Genomic DNA, 25039 nt, shown 5'->3' with positions numbered 1-25039 from the left:
CTTTTCTGATTAACTGCTCCAGAGCTGAGGGAAATCAAGGCAGAGCCATGGTTTGTCAGGACTTGCTTGATCCTAATGAGCCCCGTGGTGCATTTGGAGCCGAGCCCTCAAACCTGAGGGCCTGAGAGGATATTGCACAAACCTTTCCAGGAGTCAAAGTCAGAGGAAACACCCAAAGTGTCTCAAGGCATGGATAGGTCTCACTGAGGTCCATCCCCAACGCAGGCTCCTCATGAACTCCTTGGAGAAGAGAATTGGAGGCCAGGGAGGCAAAAAAACTTCTCAGAGATTCAGTGTGGAAAGGATAACCCAAAGTACCTTAAAAACCTTGAGTACCTCAAAGCATTATTGAGCTCGACTGAGTGTCAGTACAAAGCTCTCAAGGGACTCATTAAAGCAGATAATTGGGGCCATCATTGCACAAATTTATCATAGAGTTTGTATGAAAAGGAAAACAACAAATACCTTAAAATAACTGAAGTATCTTGAAGCATTAATAACCCCATGGACTCTCATTATGATAAAGCCTCTCCAGGGACTAATTAAAGCAGGTAATTGGAGGCTGTGACTGCACAGTCTTTCTCACAGAGTCTGTATCAAATGGCAAACACCAAGTACCTTAAAATGACTGAAGCACCCTGAAGTGTTAATGAGTCCCACTGAATGCTGCAAAAGACAAAGCCTCTCCAGGGAATAATTACTGCAGATAATTGGAGGCCATGATTGCACAGGCCTCTCAGAGACTCCAAGCCAAAAGCAAATGCCAAAGTCTTTTGAAAAACCTGCACTCCCTGGGAACATTAGGGAGCCCCCAGGGCCATTGTTGAGCAAGGCTCCCTAGGGACTCCTTCCAGCAGATCCTTGAGGCCACTGGGATGTGGGCTAGGGGGTATACTGAGGGCAGGACAAGGGGCTGACAGTGCCCAGCCTGGCTGGGGCTGTGCCAGGAGGCCCCAAGGCCTCAGGACAAGGTGTCTCCTCACAGCCCTTGGTGGCACAGACCCTGCTGTGCCCCAGGGCACCAAGACTTGGCTTCTCTTTGTCCCCACCTGTCATCACTGCCTCCAGTTCTCTGCTCTGCCTGGGGCCTGGGGACACTTTCTCAGTTGTGTCCCTCAATGGGACTCATTAAAAGTCAAGAAACATTGGAGTTGCATTCTGACTTGGAGTTCTGGAGAGGTTTCTTCAGCTCCCTCTCAGGGACTGCTGTTCAGGGCCTCAGCACAAAGCCCCAGAGGCTCATTAATGTCCTTGTGCTGTGTCTGTGCTGCTGAGCTGTGCTGGGCTGCTGGCACAGACGCAACTCCTGGTAACCAAGAAGAGCTTCTAAAGCACATTTCTCCTTATAAGCAGCTCTTCTGCCAGGCCAGCAGGGCTGGGGCACTGCCTGCAGCCACGCTGGGCACAGCACAGAGGCCCAGAGAGCTTCAATCAGTCAGGGCTGGGAAGGTGCTGAGAAGTGCCTGGGGCAGAATCACTGCCATCCTTTGGCACAGGAACCTCTGGCTGCAGGACAATGCAGCTGCAGCTCCTGGAGCCATCTCCTAAAGCTGGAACATCCCAATGCCTGCAGAACCTGTGAGTACATTCTCTGATTGTCTCTTGTGCAGAGCAGCCAGGGGTGCCCAGGGCTGTCCTGCAGAGCAGGGTCCTGCAGCCCAGGGCGCTGTGCTGGGCAGGGACTCTGCTGCCTGCCAGGGAACGCTCTCAGCCAGCCCTGGCAGCTGCTCCCAGCACTGGAGAACAAGATCTGGGTGGGAGGAGACAGCTGGTAAGGCTTGGAAGTGTTCTCCTTGTGTGGGGAGGATGCTGCATTGTTCAGGACTGCTCCCAGCATGGCATTGAACTGCATGACATTTCCAAGTAGATTGTACAGGGAGCAGAGCAAGGCAGGGGTTGCATAAAGGGGAAAACCTGCTTTTTGAATCTACTGCTCTGGGTTGCCTGGGTGGGAAACTGCCCACAGATATTCATCTCTCTGTAAAGGCTGAGAAAAATTAAAAAAAAAAAAAAATTCTCTTAGAAGTGAATAAACTGGGCTGTTACAGAGATCAGCAGAGGCCCCCTCACAGGCAGCATCAGTGTTCATTTTCCAGCCTCCTCAGGGATCATATAACATTGCCATCAGAGCCTGCAGAGCCAGAGCTGCCCCTGGGCAGTGCCAGAGCTGGGAGGGGTCTGCAGGGCAGAGCTGAGCCCCCAGAGCTGGGCTGGGCTCTGGCAGCACTGGCAGGGCCCAGCCCTGGGCACAGGGAAGCAGCTGCTGGCAGGGACAGCTCCAGGCAGCAGAGCCCTGGGCAGGCAGTGGGGGGAAAGTGCCCCCAGGCTGTGCTGGGATATTTAAAGTCCTCTCCAAACACAACTATTCCATGAATACTTTTTTTACAGATCCCCATGCAAAGGCACAGCAAATGTCCAACAGCAGCTCCATCAGGCACTTCCTCCTGCTGGCATTGGCAGACACGCGGCAGCTGCAGCTCCTGCACTTCTGCCTCTTGCTGGGCATCTCCCTGGCTGCCCTCCTGGGCAACGGCCTCATCATCAGCGCCGTAGCCTGCAGCCACCACCTGCACACGCCCATGTTCTTCTTCCTGCTCAACCTGGCCCTCGCTGACCTGGGCTCCATCTGCACCACTGTCCCCAAAGCCATGCACAATTCCCTCTGGGACACCAGCAACATCTCCTACACTGGATGTGCTGCACAGCTCTTTTTCTTTCTCTTCTTCATTTCAGCAGAGTATTTTCTCCTGACCATCATGTGCTACGACCGCTACATGTCCATCTGCAAACCCCTGCACTACGGGACTCTCCTGGGCAGCAGAGCTTGTGCCCACATGGCAGCAGCTGCCTGGGCCAGTGGCTTTCTCAATGCTCTGCTGCACACAGCCAATACATTTTCCCTGCCCTTGTGCCATGGCAATGCCCTGGGCCAGTTCTTCTGTGAAGTTCCCCATATCCTCAAACTCTCCTGCTCCAAATCCTACCAGAGGGAGGTTGGACTCATTGCAGGTAGTGCCTGTTCGATATTTGGTTGTTTTGTGTTCATGGTTTTCTCCTATGGGCAGATCTTCAGGGCTGTGGTGAGGATCCCCACTGAGCAGGGAAGGCACAAAGCCTTTTCCACCTGCCTCCCTCACCTGGCTGTGGTCACCCTGTTCATCAGCACTTCATTTTTTACATACCTGAAGCCCTCCTCCATGTCCTCTCCATCCCTGGATCTGGCCCTTTCAGTTCTGTACTCAGTGGTGCCTCCAGCCCTGAACCCCCTCATCTACAGCCTGAGGAGCCAGGACCTAAAGGCTTCTGTGAGGAGACTGATGATTGGATGCTTTCAGAATCATTAAACTGCTGAGTAATTTCTGCAAATCACTTGTAATAAAAGTTGTCTTCGATACTTCTTGAGTGTTTCATTTGGAGGGTTGATTTTCGTTGTTTTACTTTTTTTCATATTGTCCACAAATAAATGTCAATGTTTGTGCCATTTCTCATTTTGTTCCTCTCCACCTTTCTTTATGGACACAGACTGTGTCAATGATGGGTGGTGCTCTCAGTGGCTTTAAAGGAAATAAAGGATCTCCCAGCAGAGTTTTCTGCAGAGATGCCCATTTAGTTGCCTTCTCTGGAGATGCAGCAGCAATGTCTGTGTGCAGAGATGGGGCAGATCAGTGCTGGCCCAGCAGCTGTGCCCAGCTGCAGCAGCAGCACTTGGTGTTGCCAGTGCTGCTGCCATGGCCCTGCCCCGCTGCCCTGGTGGCCCTGGTGTTGCTGCAGGGCCTGAGTGCTCTCGGGGCTGGGCACAGCCCTGGGGGTGGCAGTGCCGGGGCTGCAGCAGGGACAGGCCATGGGCACTGCTGGGGCAGCGCTGACGCCTCAGGCCAGGCCCTGGGGGCTCCAGGCTCCTTGCCCAGGCTCTCTCAAGAACATGGCCAGGCCAATGCTCAGCACAGAAACCACCGTGAGCAGTCCCAGGCTGGCTGTGGGCAGGCTGGGGGACAACAGCAGGGCTGGGGCTCTGCAAGCGTCCTGGGGCAGATGGAAAGGAGCAGCAGAGCAGGGGCTGATCCATCCCCAGTGCACTGCACAGCCCAGGGCAGTGTCCCAGAGCATTCTGATGGAGCTGCCAACAACATCCCCCCTCTGCAGCCCTGGCCTCTCCCCCAGCTCACACAGGTGCCCCAGCCTTGCAGGCACACACACAGCAGCACTGGCTCAGGAGCCCCTGTTTGCATTGCACAGAGCAGGGGGAGCACGCCCATGCTGTTGCTGTGGGGACATGAACCTGGGGGAGCACAAATGCCATCAGCCCCTGGGGCCAGCAAGGGCTGGGGGACACCAGGGAAACCACTCAGCTTTGTCCTGGCCTCTGCAGTCAGCCAGAAAGTTTGTTCCCATCAGCTGGGAGTTTCCTGTGCCACTGCAGACGCTGTTGCTCAGAGCCAGGGCTGCCTGGCAGGCAACCCCCAAACAGCCCTGAGCATTTCCTTGGCTTCACCTTTGCTTTCTTTACTCTTCCTACTACAAATCTCTTCCTATAACACAGGCTTGTTCCCTGCCCTGCAAACAGCCCATCCCTGTTTGCCCTTTCCTCTCTGGCCCCACTCCCCATTGCAGTTCCTGACTTGGCACCATGGGAACATCCCTTGGGCAGCAGGATCATCCTACAAGTGCTGCAGGAATTGTCTGCAGGCTCCTGCAGTGCCTCGTGCTGCTCCCTTGCCAGAGGTACCCCAGGCCAGGGGGGCACATCTGGGCTGCTGTGTCTGGCTCTGGGGCTCCCTGTTCTGGGCAGTGAGGAGGAGCTGCAGAGGCTCTGCATGACTGACAGGATGGGCTTTGGGGCTGGCAGGAGAAGCTGAGGGACCTGGGCTGCTGGAGCTTCTGAAGAGGAGGCCCAGGGCTCATCCTGCAACTGCTCCAAGGGTAGTTTCAGAGAATCACAGAATCAGCAAGGGTGGAACAGGCCATGGAGATCATCAAGTCCAACCTCTGCCCTGACACCGCCTTGTCTCCTTTGGGCCTCCTCTCCTCCAGGATAAACAACCCCAGCTCCCTCAGCCACTCCTCAAAGCTCTTGTGTTCCAAACCGCCCCCCCCAGCCTTGTTGCCCTTCTCTGGACACGCTCCAGCCCCTCCATGTCCATCCTAAATTGGGGGCCCCAGAACTGGACTGAGCACTCAAGCTGCTGCCCAAGCAGTGCTGAGCACTGTAGAAGAATCCCTGCCCTGCTCCTGCTGGCCACACCATTCCTGATCCAGGCCAGGAGCCATTGGCCTTCTTGGCCACCTGGGCACACTGCTGCCTGATTTCCAGCTTGCTGTCCATCAGTCCCTGCAGGTCCCTCTCTGCCTGGCTGCTCTCCAGCCCCTCTGTCTTCAGCCTGTAGAGCTGCAGGGGTTGTTGTGGCCACAGTCCAGGACCCGGCACTTGGACTTTTTAAACCTCACCTTGTTGCATCTGGGCCCTGGATCCAGCCTGTCTAGGGCCCTGTGCAGAGCCCTCCTACCATCCAGGAGGTCAACATTCCCAGCCAACTCAATGTCACCACGGTTCCCTGAGGCCTCACAGTGCCTTAATGTCTCTTTGGTTCCATGGGACCCCTTCATGTTACAAAGTCCTCGGATCCTTGGGCCCTGCAATGTCACAATGGATCCTTTGTTCCCCCAAGGCCTTGCCTTGTCTCAACGGGCCCTTGGTTCCATGAGATCGGGCAGTGAAACAAATCTCTCCTTGGTTCCACAGCGTCACAATGGCCTCTTAGTCCCAAGGGCCTCCACGGTGTCAAAAAATGTTTCCTTCATTCCAGGAGTCCCTGAGGAGCAGCAGTGGCCCTTTGGTTCCATGGTTCCAGTGTCACAATGGCCCCATCATGACACCAGGTCCTGCTCTGTCACAAAGCTCTGCATGGTTCCACAAGGCCCTGCAGGGTCACAGTGGTCTCTGTGGTTCCAGGAGGCCTCAGATTGCCACAATGGATTCCTTGGTGTGGCAGTGTCACAATGGAGCCCTGGTGACACAAGATTCTTTAGTGTCACCAGAGACCCTTGGTTCTATGGGGTACCACAGTGTCACAATTGTTCCCTCAGTTCCCAGAGTCCTTGCAATGGAGCAATGCCTTCTTAATTCCATTGTCCTCAGGCTCTTCCAAGGTCTCCTTGGTTCCGCAGTGTCACAATGGCCCCTTGGTTCCACAAGGCCCTGCAGTTTCACACTGGCCTTTGTGGTTCCACCAGGACCCAGACTGTCACCATGGACTGACTCCTTGCTTCCATTCAGCCCCACAGTGTCACAATGGCCCCTTGGCTCTCTGCTGCCATGTCGTACACAGTGTCACCATGGTCCTCTTTGTGCCACCAGGCCCCACAGTGACACAATGACCCCTTGCTTTCCCAGGGCCCTGCAGTGTCACAATCATCAGAGAATGAACCAGGCTGCAAAAGACCTTGGAGAGCATCAAGACCAACCTGGGACCCAACACCACCTCGTCACCCAGGCCATGGCATTGAGTGTAACATCCACTCTTTCCTAAACACTTCCAGGGTTGGTGACTCACCCATCTCCCTGAGCAGCCCATTCCAATGCCCAGTTGTATGGAGAATATTTCCTAATGTCCAGCCTAAATGTCTCCTGCTGCAGCTGAAGGCTGTGTCCTCTTGTCCTGTCACTGTTCCCTGGGAAAAGAGCCTGACCGCCACCTGGCTGCACCCTCCTGTCAGGGAGTTGTAGAGAGGGATGAGGTCTCCCCTGAGCCTCCTCTCCTCCAGGATAAACAAGCCCAGCTCCCTCAGCCATTCCTCACAGGACTTGTGCTCCCAACCCCTCCCCAACCTTGTTGCCCTTCTCTGGACATGTTCCAGCCCCTCCATGTCCTTCCTAAATTGGTGGGCCCAGAACTGGACACAGCACTCGAGGTGCTGCCCAAGCAGTGCTGAGCACAGGGGAAGAATCCCTGTCCTGCTCCTGCTGGCCACACCATTCCTGATCCATAGGAATTTCAGGGGTTTTATGAGGGAAATTGTGGGGAGGGAGTGGGGATACAGTGTTATTGATTGTCAGCCATGAAGGGTCTTGATTTTTATGTGTATTCAGACTGCTTTAGAAGAGTCTGCGGGTCAATATGAATTGGACATGTCTGATATCAATCTATAAAGAGGAAAAGAAAACCAAACCTGCATTGTTTTCAATATAGAAGATTCACTTTGAATACTCTTCTGAAATATGTCTAATTAACCACAGAAGAATTGAAAACATAGATTATTCCCAGTGGTTTTTCCTGTTTGGGTATTTGAACAAATGTTTATGAGCTTTGCTCACTGAATTACTGAACTGAGGAGCTCCAGAAAGAAGAGGCCTTTGGAGGAATAAAATTCATCAGTACCCTCCAAGCGGCTGAGGATCCATTCCCATCAGGGCAGCAATGAACAGAAATGGGCACAGCTTTGTGGCTGCCCCAGCTTTGGCGTGGGCCCTGGGCCTGGAGCTGGAGCAGCTTTGAGGGCCCCAAGGCCGGGGCTCTTGTGCTGCCCTGGGCAGATGGGATGGCAGCAGGGGCTGCAGAGCTCTCAGCACCTCAGCCCGAGGGGAGCAGGGCAGCCAGGGAGCCTCCTTTGGCCTTGGCCAAGATCCTTCCCCCATGGCTGGGGCTGAGTCCTGTGGCAGCTGCAGCTGCTGCTGTGCCCTTGCCAGGGGCTGAGGCTGTGGGGCAGTGCCCAGAGCAGCCTGGCCTGAGCAGAACTGTGGGGCCAGAGCCGGCTGGGCTGGGCTGGGGAGAGGCCCTTGGTGCTGCCCAGAGCTCAGGGCAGCTGGCAGATCTTGCAGGGAGCTGGGCTGGGCTCAGAGAGCCTGGCCCAGAAACCATCAGTGTCCATCTCAGCCTGGCTGAGCGTGCAGGGCCCAAGAAGAGAGCAGCCCAGAGTCCACAAGTTCTCGGTGTGGGAGCTGAGCTTGTGAGCCCTTGAGCCCTGCCGAGTGCTGAGGCTGCATCTCCATCTCCAGAGATGTGATAGATGGGAGCAGGAACAAATAATTCCTGCTGGATCGTTTCTTGTGTTTGCTTATACAGGTGATCTGGAGTCATATATAGATGAGCTGTTTTGTTTCAGATAACTCGGGTAAAGTGATAAGAATAATATTTTTAGCTGAAAATAATACTTCACACATAATACACAATGAGAAAGAAAAGACTCATAATCAGAAGAGCATTTGAGTTTTTAAGAGCATGAGACTCATTGATGTTCCAGCAGTCAAATCTGTTCAAATACTTTCCTCAGGGCTTCCTTGAGATGAGAGGTGACCACCAGAGGCCAAGACCAGCCAGAGCTCTCTGTCCTGGCAGCTTTTGTCTGGGAGAACCCTGGCATACAGGGAATTTTCGAGGGGAGTATCAGTTTTGTCTGTGGGCACCTGGAAGGACAAATGGTTCTTTCCCATAGGAAGGAAAGCATTGGGCTCAAGTTCTCCAGGGGCTGATGAGAGGCAGCCCTCAACATTCCAAGATCAGCTGGGCCTGTCAAGTGGGCCCTGGGTGGCCAAGCTAGCCAGACCTGTTCTATGTTCCCTTGGTTTCATGGTGCTCTGCTCTATCACAGTGTTCTCCTTGCTTCTGCAGTGTCACAATGTCCCCGTGCTTCCATGAGGCCCTGCAGGGTCACAGTTGCCCTTTGGTTCCATGGGGCCCCACAGTGTCACAATGGTCTCCATGATTCCATGGGGCCTTGCAATGCCACAATGCTCTCCATGGATCCACGGTGCCTTGCAGGATGACAACGGCCCTTTGGCTCCACGAGGCCCTGAAATGCAGCAGTGGCCTCTTGGTTCCACAAAGCCCCGCTGCTTCACACTGGCCCCTTGGGACCATGCAGCCCAACAGAGCCACAGTGATTGCCTTGGTTCCACAAGGCCCCACAGTGTCACAATGGTCCCTTGGATCCATGAGGCCCTGAAGTGTCATCATGGTTCCACAGGAAGGAAAGCATGGAGTCCCAGTCTTCCAGGAGCTGATAAACAGCAGCCACTAGAGGCCAAGGCCAGCCAGATCTGTCTGTCCTGGCAGCTTTCATCTGGGAGCAACAGAATAAATATCTTGTATCTCAGATATAAATATTTTGTATCTCAGATATACGGGATTTTGGGGGAAGAATGCCAATTTCAGCCCAGGAGCACCTGGATGAGAAGGTCAGTTCTTTCCCTCAGGAAGGAAAGGAAAGAGCCCCAGTGTTTCCAGGGCAGATTAGAGGTGACCACCAGAGGCCAAATTGAGCCATGCCTGTCTGTCCTTGCAGCTTTTGTCTGGGAGAAACCCTTGCATGTAGGGAATTTTGGAGAAGTACCAATTTTGTCCAGAGCTGTGAGCAGAGGCTGAGGGAGCTGGGCTGGTCCAGCCCGGAGCAGGGAAGGCTGAGGGGCTCCTCATCCCAGCCTGGCAGTGCCAGCGAGGAGGGGATGGAGAACACAGAGCCAGGCTCTTCACAGGGAGCTGGGGGGAGACAAAAACCAATGGATGGAAGGGGAAAGAGGAGACATCAGCCAGGACAGGAGGAGATGAAATGAGTCAGGTTGGTTTCAGCATTTCCTCACCACCGAGAGCAGCCGTACCTCCCTTCTTCATCCACCACTGACGGCTTTGCAAATCAGGAATTGTTCAAGCTGTTCTGTCCTCACTCCAGAATGAGAATCCTGATACAAGAACTTAATTGTGTTTATATCTATCACAGAACCACGTTTGTGTGAAATAAATTTTAGTATGGAAATCACTTGTGAATTGTGGACTCACCAGACACTGCTGGGACGTTGCACATAGCTCAGGGAAGGGCGTGACTGTTATTAAATTGTGTCCTGTTCAACTGTGGTCCGTTGGCCATGAAGAGAAACTTTCTGTGCCTCTGAGTCTCACCAGTTCCTGACCCCCAAAGGAGACAAACCTGATGAGTTGTGGTTCCCACCACAATTCATAGCACCTCTCTCCATACTCAGAGCAGAGCTCCCCTGTCCCAGAAAGTTCCTGGCAATGAAGGGATGAAGGAAAGAGGATAGGCTGTGGGGATCAGGGGCAGGGCAGAGCCATGGAGAGGAATGGCTTTTGCATTTGATGGAGCTGTGCCTTCCCTTGGCTTTGTTGGCTGACAAGAAATGAACATCCCTCTGTGTCTCGGGCAGCTCCTTCTCCAAGGAAAGCAGGTGGGAGTGCCAGCCAAGGAGCTGAAAGCTGCAGATGCAGCCTGGGCTGGAGGCAGCTCAGATTTGCACGAGGCTGCTCTGAGTACCAGGGTTTGGATGGGGGAAATGGTGGGGTGGGGGTAGGGACGGAGTCTGATTGATTGTCAGCCATGAAGGGTCTTGATTTTCATATCTATTCAAACTGCATGAGGAGGCACTGGGATTCAATGTCAATTGGAGATTGCACATATCAATAAATTAACGGGAAAGTAAAACTAAACAGGATCTAAAAAAATCTCTTCTCGCTGTCTTTTTAAATATCATGTATTCACTTTGAATACACTACTGAGATCTACCTAACCACAAAAGATTTGAACAATTAAATCAAATTATCCCCGGAGGCTTGGCTTCTCAAGTTGTTCTCAATACTAATGAGCCCTGGGACACTGAATTCCTGCACTCAAGAGCTGAAGGCTGAACAAGCCTCTGGAGCAGGAAAATTCAGCAGCAGCCTCCAAGGTGCTGAGGATGTCAGCAGCCCCCACTGAGGCCATCCCTGCCCAGAGACCGTGGGGGAATGGGCAGACAAGGAGAGCGTCCCTGGGGCTGGGGCAGCACAACTCAGAGGCAGCAGCGGCTCCAGCTGGGAAATGGAGTGTGGAATGTGGCTGGGAAAGCCCTGCCTGGGCTGGGCCAAGCAGGACAGACAAGCCCTGGCTGCCATGCCCCAAAAAACTCTCTCAAGGAGACTTTTAGAAGGATTTATAGCTGTTTGTGTACTCTGAGTTGGATGCACTGGAGAAATACCAACAAGAGATTTTCAGGAGTTTAAAACAATAAAACAGCCTTTACTGGCAACTTTAGAAATTGAGAGAAACTTTGGCAAAAGTTCAATTGACATTCAATGAACAAAAAACACCTCCCAAAGCATTATCTTAGCCCATTCAACTTCACAATCTCTAAGCCTGTCCAATTTTAGGTTAATCAAAATTTGCAGGAAGAGGTAATTTGAAGAAGGAGAAGAAGACACAGAAAGAAAGAAAGAAATGAAAAAAGATACAGAGCAGCACACACACAGCTACCAACTCCTGGATTCCAGCATTGTTCAGATGGAAATTCCAAGAAGAGATAGGGTCAAGATGTGTGCTTGCCTTGTGGTCAGCCTTCAATACCCCTTGGTGTTGCTGGGCCCTTCCCCCAGGTGGGACTTGGGCTCATTTGGTCCCTCAGGAGCTGGGCTGGGGCTGCAGAGGTGGCTGTGGAGCATTGCCTGTGCTGTGCCAGGGACTGGCAGCCACTGCTGGGCTGGGATGGAGGCTCTGGGGCAATTGGGGTCACAGCGCAGGGCAGGGCTGGGGTTACAGGGCAGGGCAAGGCTGGACCTGCCCCTTCCTCCCCTACACATGAACTACTTTGAGCCAACAATCTCCTCCAGTCTCTCACAGTAGGGAAATCCCAATTCTGGCCATGTGCACCTGGACTAGAAGAACAGTTCTTTTCCATAGGAAGGAAAGCACAGAGTCCCAGTGTTTGTAAGGCTGGTGAGAGCCTCACTAGGCCAAGGCCAGTCAGACTTACCAGTAATGGCAGATTTTGTCTGGGAGCAGTACTTGTACATAAGGAATTTTGGAGGTGGAAGCCCAATCTCAGCCATGGGCACCTGGAGAAGCAGGACAGTTCTTTCCCATTGAAAGGAAAGCATGGAGCCTTCACCGGAGTTTTGTGGATAGAAAAGAGGTGATCCTTGTGAAACCATTGCCAGCCAGACAGGTCCTGGCAATATTCCTTTTGGAACAATCCCTGGATATAAGGAAATTTGGAGGTGAAATCCCAATTCTGGCCATGGGTGCCTGGAGGAGAAGGAGAGTTCTTTTCCATAGAAGGGAAAGTACGGAGCCCCAGTGTTTCAATAGCAGAAGAGCCCCTCACCATGCCAAGGTCAGCTGGATCAGTCAGGTGGACCCTGGGAGGCCAAACCAGGCAGACCTGCTCCGTGTTCCCTTGGTATTGTGGGGCCTCACAGTGTCACAGTGGTGCCTTGGATCCATGATGCCCCACAATGCCATAAGGGTGACTTGTTTCTACGGGGTCCCACAGTGTCACAGTGGCCCCCAGGTTCCAGAAGGCCCTGCAGTGTCACAATGGTCCCAAAGGTTCCATGAGCCTTGCATGTCACAATGGTCTCCATGGTTCCCCAGTCCCCAGAGTGTCACATGACTCCTATATTCCATATGCCCTGCAATGTCACAATGGACTTTTAGACCCTGGGGGTTTGCAGTGTCACAATGGTCTCCTTTGGCTCCACAGTGTCACAATGGACCGTTGATGACAGGAGTCCCCTCTGTGTCACCCTGGATCTTTGGTTCCATGCAGCCCTGCAGTATCACAATGAATCCTTGGAACCATGAGGTTGTGAAGTGCCTTACTGGTCTCTCCATGGTTCCATGAGGCCTTGCAATGTCACAATGGACCTTTGGCTCCATGGGGTCTCACAGTGTCACAAAGGTCCTTTGGTTCCATGACACCCCAAAGCATCACAATGGTTTCCATCATTCCATGAGGCTTCACGGTGTCAAAATGGACCCTTGGTTTGATGGGGCCTCTCAGTGTCACAATGATCCCTACATTCCATGGAGCCCCAGAGCCTCAGTACTGTCCCCTTGGCTCAATGCGCCCCAGCAATGTCACAGTGCTCTCCATGATTGCAAGAGGCCCCACAGAGTCACAATGGTCCCTTGGTCTCACAGGGCCCCACAGTGTCACTATGGTCCCTTGGTCTCACAGGGCCCCACAGTGTCACAACGATCCCTTGGTCTCACAGGGCCCCACAGTGTCACAATGGTCCCTTGGTTCCATGGGCCCTGTGCTGCTGCATTCCCCCCTGCCCTTCTCAGGCAGCCCTGTTAGCTGAGAAATGCTCCTTGGGCCTCGTCCTTGGCCAGCAGCCCCTGGGCTCAGCTCCTCTGCAGCTCATCACAAACACTGTCTGCTCCAGGCACTGCTGCTGCCCAACCAGCTCCTGGTTCCTTTAGGAGCATCCCTGGGAGCTGTTTTTGTTCCCTCAGTGGCACAACATCCCTGTTCTCACACTGCCAAAGAAGGGTGTTGGTGCCAAGTGTGGCCAGGATGAGCCATTGCTGGGACTGCAGCCCCTCTCTTGGGGCCCTGCACTCAGCGCTCCAAAAGGAGCCTTGGAGCTCTCCTGGGCCAGCGACTCCCTCTGAGTGGAGCCTCTCCCAGCCGGGAACTCTCCCGTTTGCTGCACTCGGGGATCCTGAACAACGACGGCGCCTGGGCCGATCCCCCCACTCCTCCAGGCTCAACCCTTCACTCACTGGAGAGATGCCAAAGGATTCACAGGGAGCATTTCCTGCCCTCAGGGGAATTGCTCACAGGTGCCTTGCACTGACTCTTTGTGTCTGTGTGCACACAGGAGTGCCTGTGCTGGGGAAATGTGGCAGAAATGCTGCTCTCTGAGGGGTTTGAGTGCCTTGGACTGAGCTGAGTCAGTCAGATACCCAGATATTAGTAATGTTAAGTCACAATGTCTAAGCTAAGTTAAATGCTGCTAGAGTATTTCTTTTGCTAAGTTGTATATTTAAGCTATTAGCTAAGTTAAATATTGTTAAGTGTTACTCTATTAAATTGCTAAGTCATGTGTTATAAGTTTAGTCAAATATTGTTAAGTGCTACTCTTTTGCTAAATTGTGAAGTTGAAGGCATCAGTTAGGGTTAAGGTATAAGTTAGGTACTGTTAAATTTGAGATCCTTTGAGCTTTAGGCCATATTCCTTTTATCCTTGCCCTCACTATCCTTGTGTCATACACACACACACAGGGACAGTTCTCAGTAAATTTCTGGTTTGATTGCCTAGATTTGGTTTGGTTTTGTCATTGCTTTGTTGCCTTGGTGTGCCTGAAGTGTCCAGTCAGGAGCAGAGTGACTCTTGCCAAGGAACTTTGTGCTGCTGTCCCTTAATATTCAGTCTGGTTTGTGCTGCTCCCTTGCTGGGGATTTCTTCAGCACTCTCAAGGCCTCGTTGGTACCAGGGTGATGGAGCCCTGGCCCAGGCTCTTGCCCTGGGGGACACGGGGACGCTGCCGGGGGTCCCTGTCCCCCTGTGCCACCCCCAGGGCCCTGTCCCCCCGTCCCCGTGTCAGGCTCTGGGGTCGATCCCGTGGAACATCCTCTGGGGGAGGCTGCGGGGCCAGGGGCGGGGGGACCCGGGGGGACAGGGGACCCCGCTGTGCACGAGCAGGGTTGGACTGCTCTGGGGGGACCTGTGAGAGGGGCCGGGGCAGAGTGACCTCCCAAGGGACCTCACACAGCACCTGTGATGTCACACAGCCTCCTATGATGTCGCAGAGCCCCTGTGATGTCACACAGCCTCCTGTGATGTCTCAGTCCACTCTGGGATATCACCGCACACCCTTGTGATGTCCCAGAGCAAGCTCTGCAGTATCACTCAGTGATGTCATACAGCTGTACTCTGATTTCACAGAAGACTCTGTGATGTCACAGACGACTCTGTGATGTCAAAAAGTCACCAAGTGATGTCATTGTCTGTTCTGTGGTGTCACAGCCAGCTCTGTGTTGTCACAAAATCCTGTCTGTAGTGTCTTTCTGGCACTCTGTAATGTCACAGCACACGCTTTGACCTTACAGGTTTCTCTATGATGTCATGCAGCCATGCCATGATGTCACAACCTGCTCTGTGATGTCACAGAATCCCCTCTATGATGCTACAGCTGCTCAATGACCTCACACAACAAACTCTGTGATGTCATAGCCCAATCTGTGACCTCACACCGCCCACTCTGTGCTGTCACACAGCCCCTTGCTGACATCACAGCTGCTCTGTGCCTCTATGACACAGCCACAGAGGTGCTGCTGTGACACAGCCCCCTTGGGGACATGCCACAGCCCCTGCCAGTGCTGAGCCCCTGTGAGCTCTGTCTGTGCCCTGCTGGTGTCCCTGAGGGGCCCTGGCAGCGTCCCAGCCCTGCTGGGCTGTGCACAGGAGCTGCTCCTGGCCAGAGCTGTCTCTCTGCAGCGCTGCCCTTGCCAGGAGCTGCCTCTGGGCCAGGAGCCCGGCCCAGCTCAGCAGCACAGACACAGCACAGGGACTTTAATGACCCTCTGGGGCTTTGGTGCTCTTTGCATCAGACTCAGTCCCTCCGAGTGTGCTCAAAAATTTCTGAAGAATTCAAAAAGTAATTGAAACACTGAAATTTCCAAAAATATAAATAGATTCATCTGAGGGACAGGACTGGGAAAGTGTCCCCAGGTTCCAGGAAGAGCAGAACACTCGTTGCAGTGATGGCAGCTGGGGACAAGCAAGGAAAAGGTGTCTCTGATGCTGAGCAAACCTGCGCCTCTGTCCCTGCAGGCTGTCAGCATCCCCCGGCTGTGCCACCTGGCTGGCCCCTTCCTTTGCTGACAGCTCTGCCTCCTGCCTGCCTCTGCCTGCCCACACAGAGCCTTGGGCTACTCCAGGCTCTTGCTGGGGACGTGCTGCACCACAGCCCTGCCCTGGCAAGGAAATTCCTTTCTGCTGCTGCCCAGACTGGGCCTCCCCAGCTGCCCTTGGTGCTATTATGTCTTATTCAGGCTCATTCCTACTATGAAAAAAAAGCTCCAGCCTCTCTGAAACCACCCTTCCATCCCTCCCGGGCTACTCCTATTCTACCCTCAGTCTCTACACCACTGAGCCCAGAGCCATCACCCTCTAGCAGCTGGTTTTGTGATGAGGCCTCCAAAGCGCATCCTGGGACATTTTTGTGTCTTCTCCAAGGTCTGAGAAAATGGAAAAATAGTGATCAAAGTTATTTTCTCCACAATCTTGGAATGACAGAAGAGGGGCCAATATCTTTAAATTGAATGAGTGTGGATTTATATATCTTAGAAGAAGGAAATAATTTACAAGTATGAGGGTGGCTCGAAACTGCAGCTGATTTTCCAGAGAAGTGGATTCCCCATCCCAGAAATTGTCCAAGAGCAGGAACTTTGTGCAGCCTGACCCAGTTAAACCCTCTCATCCTCAGGGACAGAATTCCTGTAGTGTGGGTTCTCTGATGTGCTGGGTGCCCTCACATCGCTTATGGCCAAAATGTCTGCTGAAGGCAGCCAGGCTTCTGCAGGGGCAGTGACCTCACAGCCATCACCACGGCAGCCCTGTGCCCTGGGCCTGGCTCTGCCCTTTCCTCTGCCCCTGCCTTGGCTCTGCTGGCATGAAGAGTTTTGTCATTAATATCTTGTCCCCAAGGTGCTGGGGCCAGTGGCTTCCCAGTCAGGCTCCTGGGGCAGAAGTGGCTTTTCAGAGCCCAGCCAGGAATGAGCCCTGAGGCAGCAGCTCTGCAGTGGTGGCCACCAGGCCGGGCTGCCAAGGGAGGCTTCTGGCCGTGGCCTGCAAGCAGCTGCTGCTGCTGCCAAGGTGCCTTTGGTGCCTCAGGCTCTCCCTGGCACAGCTCCCAGCACGGCACTCTGCCCTTGTGCCTGAGCCCTTCCCTGTGCTGGGGCTGGCCCGGGGCTTTTCCTGCAGCGGGACCTGCCCTGCTCATGGCACAGGAAAGGCAGTTCCTGCTGCAGCAGGAGGCTCTGCCTGCAATGGGCTCCAACAACTCCAGCAAGGCCCTGTTGACTTCAAAACTGCTTCCGAGAGTACTTTATTATAATAATTGTTATAGCTCCTGAACTGTGGATTAAATAACTCTGGTAAAGATCTTTCTGTCCAATCATGATCAGAATCAGCTAGAGCCATATTTATATAAATTTATCTGGGATTCCATGATTAGTCCTGTGGGACAAATTGGGTTAAAGTTGAATTCCACCTGTCAAATATTTTACATATAAACCTTTGAAAAATTCTGGGGCTAGGATTGGATCCAGCCGCTCCCAGTCTCCTCTCTTAGAAGGAATTGTAGAAGTCTGGGGGCCCTGCAGGGTTTTGAGGATCCATGGCGGCTGTTGGGTGTATTTTCTCCATGTCATGACTCAGCAGGAGTTTCTCCAATAAAGAAATAAAGCTTTTGCCTGAAGCTCCCATTGTGCCCATGACCGGAACCCCTGTGAGTGTCTGAGACATCCCGGCTCTTTGGCAGACTGAGGACTCCTGGGATGTCACTGTGGAGCCTCCGTGAGTGCCTGTGACAGATCGGTGCCTTTGCAGCACAAGGTGCCCTGGGATGTCACCATGGAATGGCTGTGACTGCCTCTGACCACAGGGCTCTTTACCATCCCCAGAAAGCCCTGGGAGGTGTCCATGGAGCCCCTGTCTGTGCCTGTGACATTCCAGCCCTGGAACAGCCTGGGGACTCTTGGAAAGTCCCCACGGAATCCCTCTGAGGGTCTGTGACAAATCTGATCCTTAGCAGGCAACCATCACCAGGACCCTGTTGCTATGGTCAGAATCCATGGCAACCATCACCGTGACCCTGTTGCTATGGTCAGTTTCCATGGCAACCATCACCAGCTGCCCGTTTCTATGGTCATTCCGTTGGCAGCTCCATGGAGACCCCATGCCAGGGGTGGTTGCCATGGACACCAGCTCAGGCCTGCAGCCAGAGCCCGTTGCCATGGCAACCATTGGCAGCCCCATCCCCAGGCTCATGGGATCCCAGAACCACAGAATTGGCTGAGCTGGGAGGGACCCATCAGGATCCTCCAGTCCAACTGCTGGCCCTGCACAGGACACCCCAACAATGCCAGCCTGGGCCTGGCAGCGCTGTCCAAACGCTGCTGGAGCTCAGAGAGCCCTGGAGCTGGGACCCTTCCCTGGGGAGCCTGGGCAGGGCCCCAGCAGCCTCTGGGCAAAAACCTTTTCCTGACATCCAACCTGAGCCTGCCCCGACTCAGCTGCAGCCGTTCCCTCCACTCCTGTCCCTGGGCACCAGAGGGAAGAGGTTCCCACAGCCCCAGCCAGGGACCCGCTCCCAAGGCTGTTGCCATGGCCACCAGGGCTGGGACCAGCTGGGATGCTCGGTTTCCAGGGGCTGGGGTGCCGGAATGGGATTCCCCATTTCCTGCTCTCACTAAAACTGTGCTGCCCTCGCTGCCCTCCCGCCTCCCCTGGAAAGCACAAAAGGCAAAGATCCCAGCATGGGATAAGAACAATTTATTGGGAACAGCAACGAGATAAGGAACAAATGGAACAGAAACAATATTGACAACAGAGTGTATAAATAAAACTGTTTACAGGGAAAACTAAAACACAACTGCCTGGCTCTTTCCAGCAACATATTTCCACCACTGGAAAGGACACCCTTCTTCTCAGGGAGAGTCCCTTTCCTGCCCCTGGCAATGACCTGAGGTGAGAGTGAATGCAATGACAGGGCAATGGCCAGAGCCTCATGTTCTTCAGTTCTACACCATGTCATTGACAGGGGAAGGTATTGGGGCAGTTGTCTTCTCAGCATGGATCATAGCGAACATGGATCGCCAGCGCTCTTCCCAACGTTAGACCTCCATTGGGGATGAAGCTGGAGCAGTTCACAAAGCTCGTCCTGCAGCTGGGGCACTTGCAGGGCTTCCCTTAGTGGTGCCTCCGTTGGATTTTTGTCATGTTAGAGCTCTGGGTGAAGCTCTTCCCACACTGAGAACACTTGTAGGGCCCCTCCCCAGTGTGGATTCATTGGTGGGTGATGAGGTGGGAGTTTTGCTTGAAGCCCTTCCCACACTCAGGGCAGTGGAAGGGCCTTTCCTCTGTGTGAATCCGCTGGTGCTGGAGGAGACTGGAGCTGCTCTGAAACCTCTTCCCACAGGTTGGGCACTTGTAGGGCCTCTCCTCAGTGTGGGTGCACCGGTGCCTGATGAGGTGGGAGTTGTTCTTGAAGTCCTTCCCACACTCAGGGCAGTGGAAAGGCCTCTCCTCTCTGTGAATCTGCTGGTTCTGGAGGAGACTGGAGCTGCTCTGAAACCTCTTCTGACACTGGGGACACTCGTGGGGCCTCTCCCCCGTGTGGATGCATTGGTGGATGATGAGGTGGGAGCTGCAGCTGAACCCTTTCCCACATTCCTCACACTCGTAGGGCCATTCCCCAGTGTGAATCATCTGGTGGCAGATCAGGGTGCTGCTCTGCCTGAAACTCTTCCCACACTCCAAGCACTTGTAGCGCTTCTCCCCATCATGAAGCTGCTCATGGACCACCAGCTCTGAGCTCTGGCTGAAGCTCTGTCCACCTTCCTGGCTCAGGGAGGGTCTTTCCTCCTCAGAACACCCTGGGCTGGGTTTGGAGCCCCTCTTCCTGTGCAATCTCTGGGGAGTTTCCTCCCCGTTGGATTCCTGTGCCCTGGAGTCAGTCATAACAGCCTCTTTCAAGAGGTTCTGCTGTGGGGATTTGTCCTCTCTGGTCCCAATCCTCAGATTCTTGTCTGGAGGAGGAAAGACAAGGAGAGGATGGGATTTGCCTCTGTGCCAGAGGGAAGGGGAAGGAGATAGTTCCAGTGCATCCCCAGCAGGATGGGGTTGGCAGCAGGGTTGTCCTGCAGCTGGGGGCCATGCTGGGCTGGGAGATGGAGCAGGAGAGAGGGAAAAGGGGCACTGACTTCCTCCTCACCTGCCCAGGTGTCCTGAGGATCCTTCTTGTTCCTCACAGCCTCCTTTTCCATCTGGCAATGGTTTGGGGAGAGGAAATCCTGTTTTGGGAGAATAACAAGGGATGAGCACATTGAGTTTTGTACTGGTTTGAAGGCAAACCTGGGGAAGGTCTAAACCAGAATTGCAATTAAATAACCAAATGAAGATCAAGGCAATGATACAGAAACACTGCCTTAAACTGACAGAGTCAGGATATAACCTGAAACCCTGTGTGTCAGGGTGGTGGCAGCAGTCCCATTAAATGGTGGCTGCAGCACTGTTAGAGTGATGAAGGTGATTCTGTAAAAGCAGTGATCCTGTAGAAGGGTCTGGTCTTCCTCTGAAGGTCCAGTGGTGGTTATGGAGCTCTTGCCCTCTGGGAATCCAGTAGGCAAGGTGCTCCTGGTGTTAAAAGCCTCAGCTTATGTCCAGGTAGGAATGCTTGGATCCTCCCCCTGGGTGGAGCATCCCACAATGGGATGATGGAATTTTATCAGTCCCGCAGTGTCACTCAATGGCCGATTAGCAGAAGATATCTCCTCTGGAGGGTGTTAAAAGGGCTGAGTCATGGAAGAGATAAAGAACACTGCCCCACCTGTTTATAGCAGTTGATGAAGATGGGGATTAAAAACATGCATTTGGTTACATCTTCCATTGCAACCTTAAACAGTGGGGTAATCTCTGCTCGGGGGGTGAACACCACCTCCCTTACCCAAACTCAGGTGTAAAACCCCCACCCTGGGAAGGCCACACACACAGGGAACAATGTCACACTTGCCCTGTCCGAGGGGAGGTCTCTGTCCCTGACACTCCCTTGCTGTCCCCCCTTTTCCCTTTCTTTCCATCTCTCTCTCTACCTCACGTTTAGTGTTCAATAAAATCCACTTTGGATTTGGTCTCATTAGCACATTAATTGGGGCAGAGGCATATCTCTAACAATTTTCTTAACCAGATTGCAACATTATTTTTGCACACTGAGTTCAGGGCACTGTTCTCTGACTCCAAGTGCCTTTGACAACAGCATGGTTCCCTTCTCTGAGGAGGTTGCGGTTCTTTCTGGAAGAACTCTTGGAAACTTGGACACAGTCCCTCCTTCCTCCTGGGGAACTCTTGGGAGAAGTGATGAGGAAAATGGCTGTTGTGGGTGGCCAGTGTAAAGAAAATATTTTAGTGTCCTTGCTTGAAAAGTTTGGCAAAATCACTGGAGGAAAGGGAGGAAAAATGCCAGCGAGACTGACAAGGTTGATTTATCCCAAGGTGAGTAACACAAGTCTGCTAAAAGTCCCACAAGAAGCCCAGCTCAAGTAGCTAAATTCCCAAATAACTCCTGAATTCCCAGGCTTGGGTTTTTTGTCAAATGTGAGCATAATTTTTCTCTTCATCCCTGTCACCTTTGTGACAGCTACAGAGAGCTTTTCCTTCCTTTTAAAAATCTGTATTAGGCTGAATTTCCACTTTTCTTTTAATAGAAACTGCCAGCAGTTGAGCTGGAGCTGTGCAGAAATCGATGAAACTTTGAATTGCCACAAAATTACTTCTGTGGTTGGTTTATTATTATTTGGGATTTGTTTGCGTTTTCATCACATGTGACTTGTGGAAAATTCAAATCTTCATCAAAATGATTTATGCACAGTTAAGTTTGATTTCTGCCAAGTTTATTTTTTTCCAGTGCCCAGGAGGTGCTTTAGGGGTCTCTGTGCCTCTGACTCTGGGGGATGCTTGGGAGGGGCTTGGGGGGTTGTCCCTGTCCCTGTAACCCCAGGCCATTCCCCAGGGGGTTTCCATCATTCTCACCCCAGAGAATGCCTGGGGGGGTCTCTATCATCTCACCCCTGTGCCAGGGGTTGTTCGGGGCAGTCTCTGTCCGTCTCAGCCCAGGGAATGCTCAGGGGTCTCTGTCCCCTCCCCTGGGGGATGCTTGGGGGGTCTCCCCATCCCTCTCAGCCCTGGTGTGACCCCACCCAAACATCTTCAGGGTCAGAGGGACAGAGACACCCCCAAAGCCCCAGAAGGGCTGAACCTGGGATTTGGTTTGGGGCTGAGGATTTAGGAAGGGACTGGAATTGGGGCTGGGTTGGAGTTGGGGCTGAGACTTGGAATAGAGCTGGGATTGGGGTTAAGGATTGATATGAGATTGGCTTTAGGGCTGGGGTTGGGTTTGGGTCTGGAGCTAGATGAGTCTGGGACTGGGATGGGATTAAATACAGAACTGTGAGTGTGTCTAAACGTGGAGTGAGATTGAGACTAGGATTAGATCAGGTTTGGGACTGAGCTCACCCAGAGTGGAACCGGGGGGATGTCACTGTGTGATGGTTTGGGGAAAATCCTGGTTTGGGGAAAAACAAGCTTTGAATGCCTTTGGTTGGGGATTTCTCCCACCCAAGTCCATCTCCAGAAGTCACCTGATGTCCATAAAAACCTCCAAAAATCAAGAGTAAACAAAACAAAGCCACCAGGAGTTCCCTCTTTCCAGTCTCATCCCTCTGGGCTGCTGGTGGTCCCCCATCTCAGGGTTGCTGGGGATCCCAGTGGTCCTGGGCATCTCCCCTCTCCAGGGTCCTACTTAGGGATTCTGGGGGATTTTGGGGTCCCACAGTCCCCCTCTCCAGCCTCCCCCCGGTCCAGCCACTTGGGGTTCCTTCTTCTCTCCACTACCCTGTCCTATGTAAGGGCAAATTTTGGAAAAAAACCCCAAAAGGAGTTTCCTCTAGAAAGAAGATTCAAAGCAGATTCCCCTAGCTGGTTGAGGAAAATATTTCCTTAGAGAAAAGTGGAAAAAAACTGTTTATTTAACAGGTAAAGCATTCACCAGCACAAAAAAAAAATGGACAATATTAAACAATAAAACCTCTTGCCACTCCAAAAGAAATTATAAACTCAGAAAGTCCCTCTTTGGGCTGTAGCTCGGCTCACTCAGTCTCTTAACAGTCTCTCATCAGTCCCTCTGGCACTGGAAATGCCTGGCCCAGGCTCAGCCTGGTGGGCCACAGGTGCAAGGTGCCAGTGGTGTTCTGGGTGTTCAGTCCAGAGCAGGTTTAAACAGCTCCAAAGAAAAAGAAAAATCACAGTCCAGGGAACTTCTCTGCCTCAGAGATCTAAAAACTAACTGAAAGCAAAGGAGAGCTCTGCCCTGCTGTCTGTCCATCCGCAGACAACTGATACCTTAGGATTTAAGGTTTTCTGTTTTGTTTTGGTGTGCAGCTTTTAGCTTTATATTAAGTGTTACTGGGATCTTTTCACAGAGTGTTGAAGACAAAACAATCCTGTTCTAGCTGGAGACTCAAGGACAAGCTCTTCAAACTTCAGGCCAAAAGCATAACCAACATGAAAAGAGGAGGGCGGGCAAGCAAGCAAGGAGGATTAAACTTCATAATTTGGAGCTATTAATTGGGTAGTTAACTCCTATATGTAAATAGGCTAAAACTTATAAAAATGTGAGATCTCATGACCAAGCCTTCTTTTGCTCCCATCTTGGAGCTATTCAGCTGTGGCTCTGGTAATGCCAGAGTGTGGCCTTTGAAGGCATTTTAGTAAAAATTCACTTTATTCCTCTTAGCTCTGTCTGGCCTCTGTTCAGCTCCTTAAAGTATCACAACAGCCCAGGTGCCGGAATGTGGAGGAGTGAGTGCAGTATCTGAAAACAAACTGCTGTTTCTTCCTCCTCCCCTTCGCTCTCAGAACCAGCCTGAAAGGTGCAGAACTCATTTCTGGGCTAAACAGACCGATGGGGGTACGAGCATCATGAAGTCACCCCAGGACACCCCTGTCAGGGTCAGGGGGTCCCGGCCCCACCTCATCTCCGGGCTGCCGGGGGTCCCCCAGCTCCGGTATTGCCCCTTCTCCTCTCCCCACCCCAGGGGTCCCCGTTCCACAGCCCTGGCTCTCACGGGGATCCCCAAAACCAATGTCCCGCCCCGTTGGTACCGGACCATCCCCACGTGGACCCCTCAGACGGCTCCTCTTCCCCTGAAAAAGCTCCTCTTAGGGAGCCCGGAGATATCCGGGGCTCGAGTCCAGGATCTGCCGGCTCCGAACACTCTCCAAAAATCCTCCTGGAGACCCCTGGCTGGAGCCGGGGCGAGCTCGGCCTCCGCCCTCCCCTGCGGCTCAGGGCTGGGGGCGATGCTCCCGGGGCAGGGGGTGCTGCAGGCTCGGCGTGCGGGCGCTGCGAGCGCCGCGATTCTCCCGCTCCTGCTGCTTCTCCTCCTCCTCATCCTCCCCATCATCGTCCTCTTCCTCCTCATCCTCCTGCTCCTCTTCATCATCCCGCTCCTTGTCAACCTTGTGCTCCTCATGGTCCTCGTCGTCTTCCTCATCCTCGTCCTCCTCCTTGTCCTTCTCCTCTTCTTCCCCATCCTCCTTGTCATCCTCCACCTCCTCCTTGTTGTCCTCCTCCTTCTCATTGTCCTCATCCTCCTCATGCTCATCCTCATCCGCCAAATCTTCCTGCTCCTCTTCGTTGTCGCACTACTCATCTACTTTCTCCTACTCCTGGTCCTTCTCCTAATCCTTGTCCTAATCATTGTCCTCGTTCTCCTCCTGCTAGTTCACATCCTCATCCTCCTCCTCGTCCACTGCCTCCTCCTCATCTGCATCCTTGACCTCCTCCTCCTTGTCATCCTCCTCCTCCTCCCCATCGTTCTTCCCCTCCTCATTTTCCTTATCTTCCTCCTACATGTCCTCATCCTCCTCCTCCTCTTCCTCGTCCTCCTGCTCGACATCGTCCTCGTCCTCTTCCCTCTCTTCCTCCTCTTGCTCCTCCTCCTTTTTGTCCCCTTCCTCGTCATCATCCTCCTCCTCCACCTCAATATCCTTGTCCTCCTCCTTCTCCTCTAGCTCCTCTTCCTCCTCCTCGTCCTTGATCTCTTCCTAGTCTGCCTTATCCTCCTCTACCTCCTCCTCCACATTCTCCTCCTTCTCCTTGTCCTCCTCCACATCATTGTCCTACTCTTCCTCCTCCTCCCCCTTGTCCTCTTCCTCTTCCTCGTGTTTCTGCTCCTCCTCTTCCTAGTCCTCCTTATCCTCCTCCTCCTCGTTCTCCTTCTCCTCCATTTCTTTCTCCTCTTGCTCTTCCTCCTCCTCTCCTACTCCTCCTTGTCCTTGTCCTAGTCTTCCTCTTCCTTCCTCCTCCTCATCCTCATCCTCATTCTCCTACTCTTCCTCCTCCTCCTCCTCGTACTTTTCCTCCTCCTCCTCGTCCTTTTCCTTCTCCTCATCCTAGTCCTCATACTTGTCCTCATGGTCCTCCTCCTCATCTGCCTCCTCCTTCTCCTCCTCCTTCTCATCCTTGTCCTCGTCCTCCTTGACCTCCA

The 25039-nt window shown here is 53.1% G+C and overlaps 1 pseudogene; it reads right to left on the bottom strand.

Annotated features, from left to right (window-relative positions):
• LOC131571820 (zinc finger protein 271-like) overlaps positions 1-24448 on the bottom strand; it is a 103456-nt pseudogene extending 79008 nt beyond the window's left edge.
• Positions 24449-25039: the final 591 nt, after the last annotated feature.

This window comes from Ammospiza caudacuta, unplaced genomic scaffold, assembly GCF_027887145.1.
Source record: "Ammospiza caudacuta isolate bAmmCau1 unplaced genomic scaffold, bAmmCau1.pri scaffold_39, whole genome shotgun sequence".
Classification (NCBI taxonomy): Eukaryota; Metazoa; Chordata; class Aves; order Passeriformes; family Passerellidae; genus Ammospiza; species Ammospiza caudacuta.
Note: the sequence above shows the minus strand (reverse complement) of the source record. Positions and strands in the feature narration are given on the sequence as shown.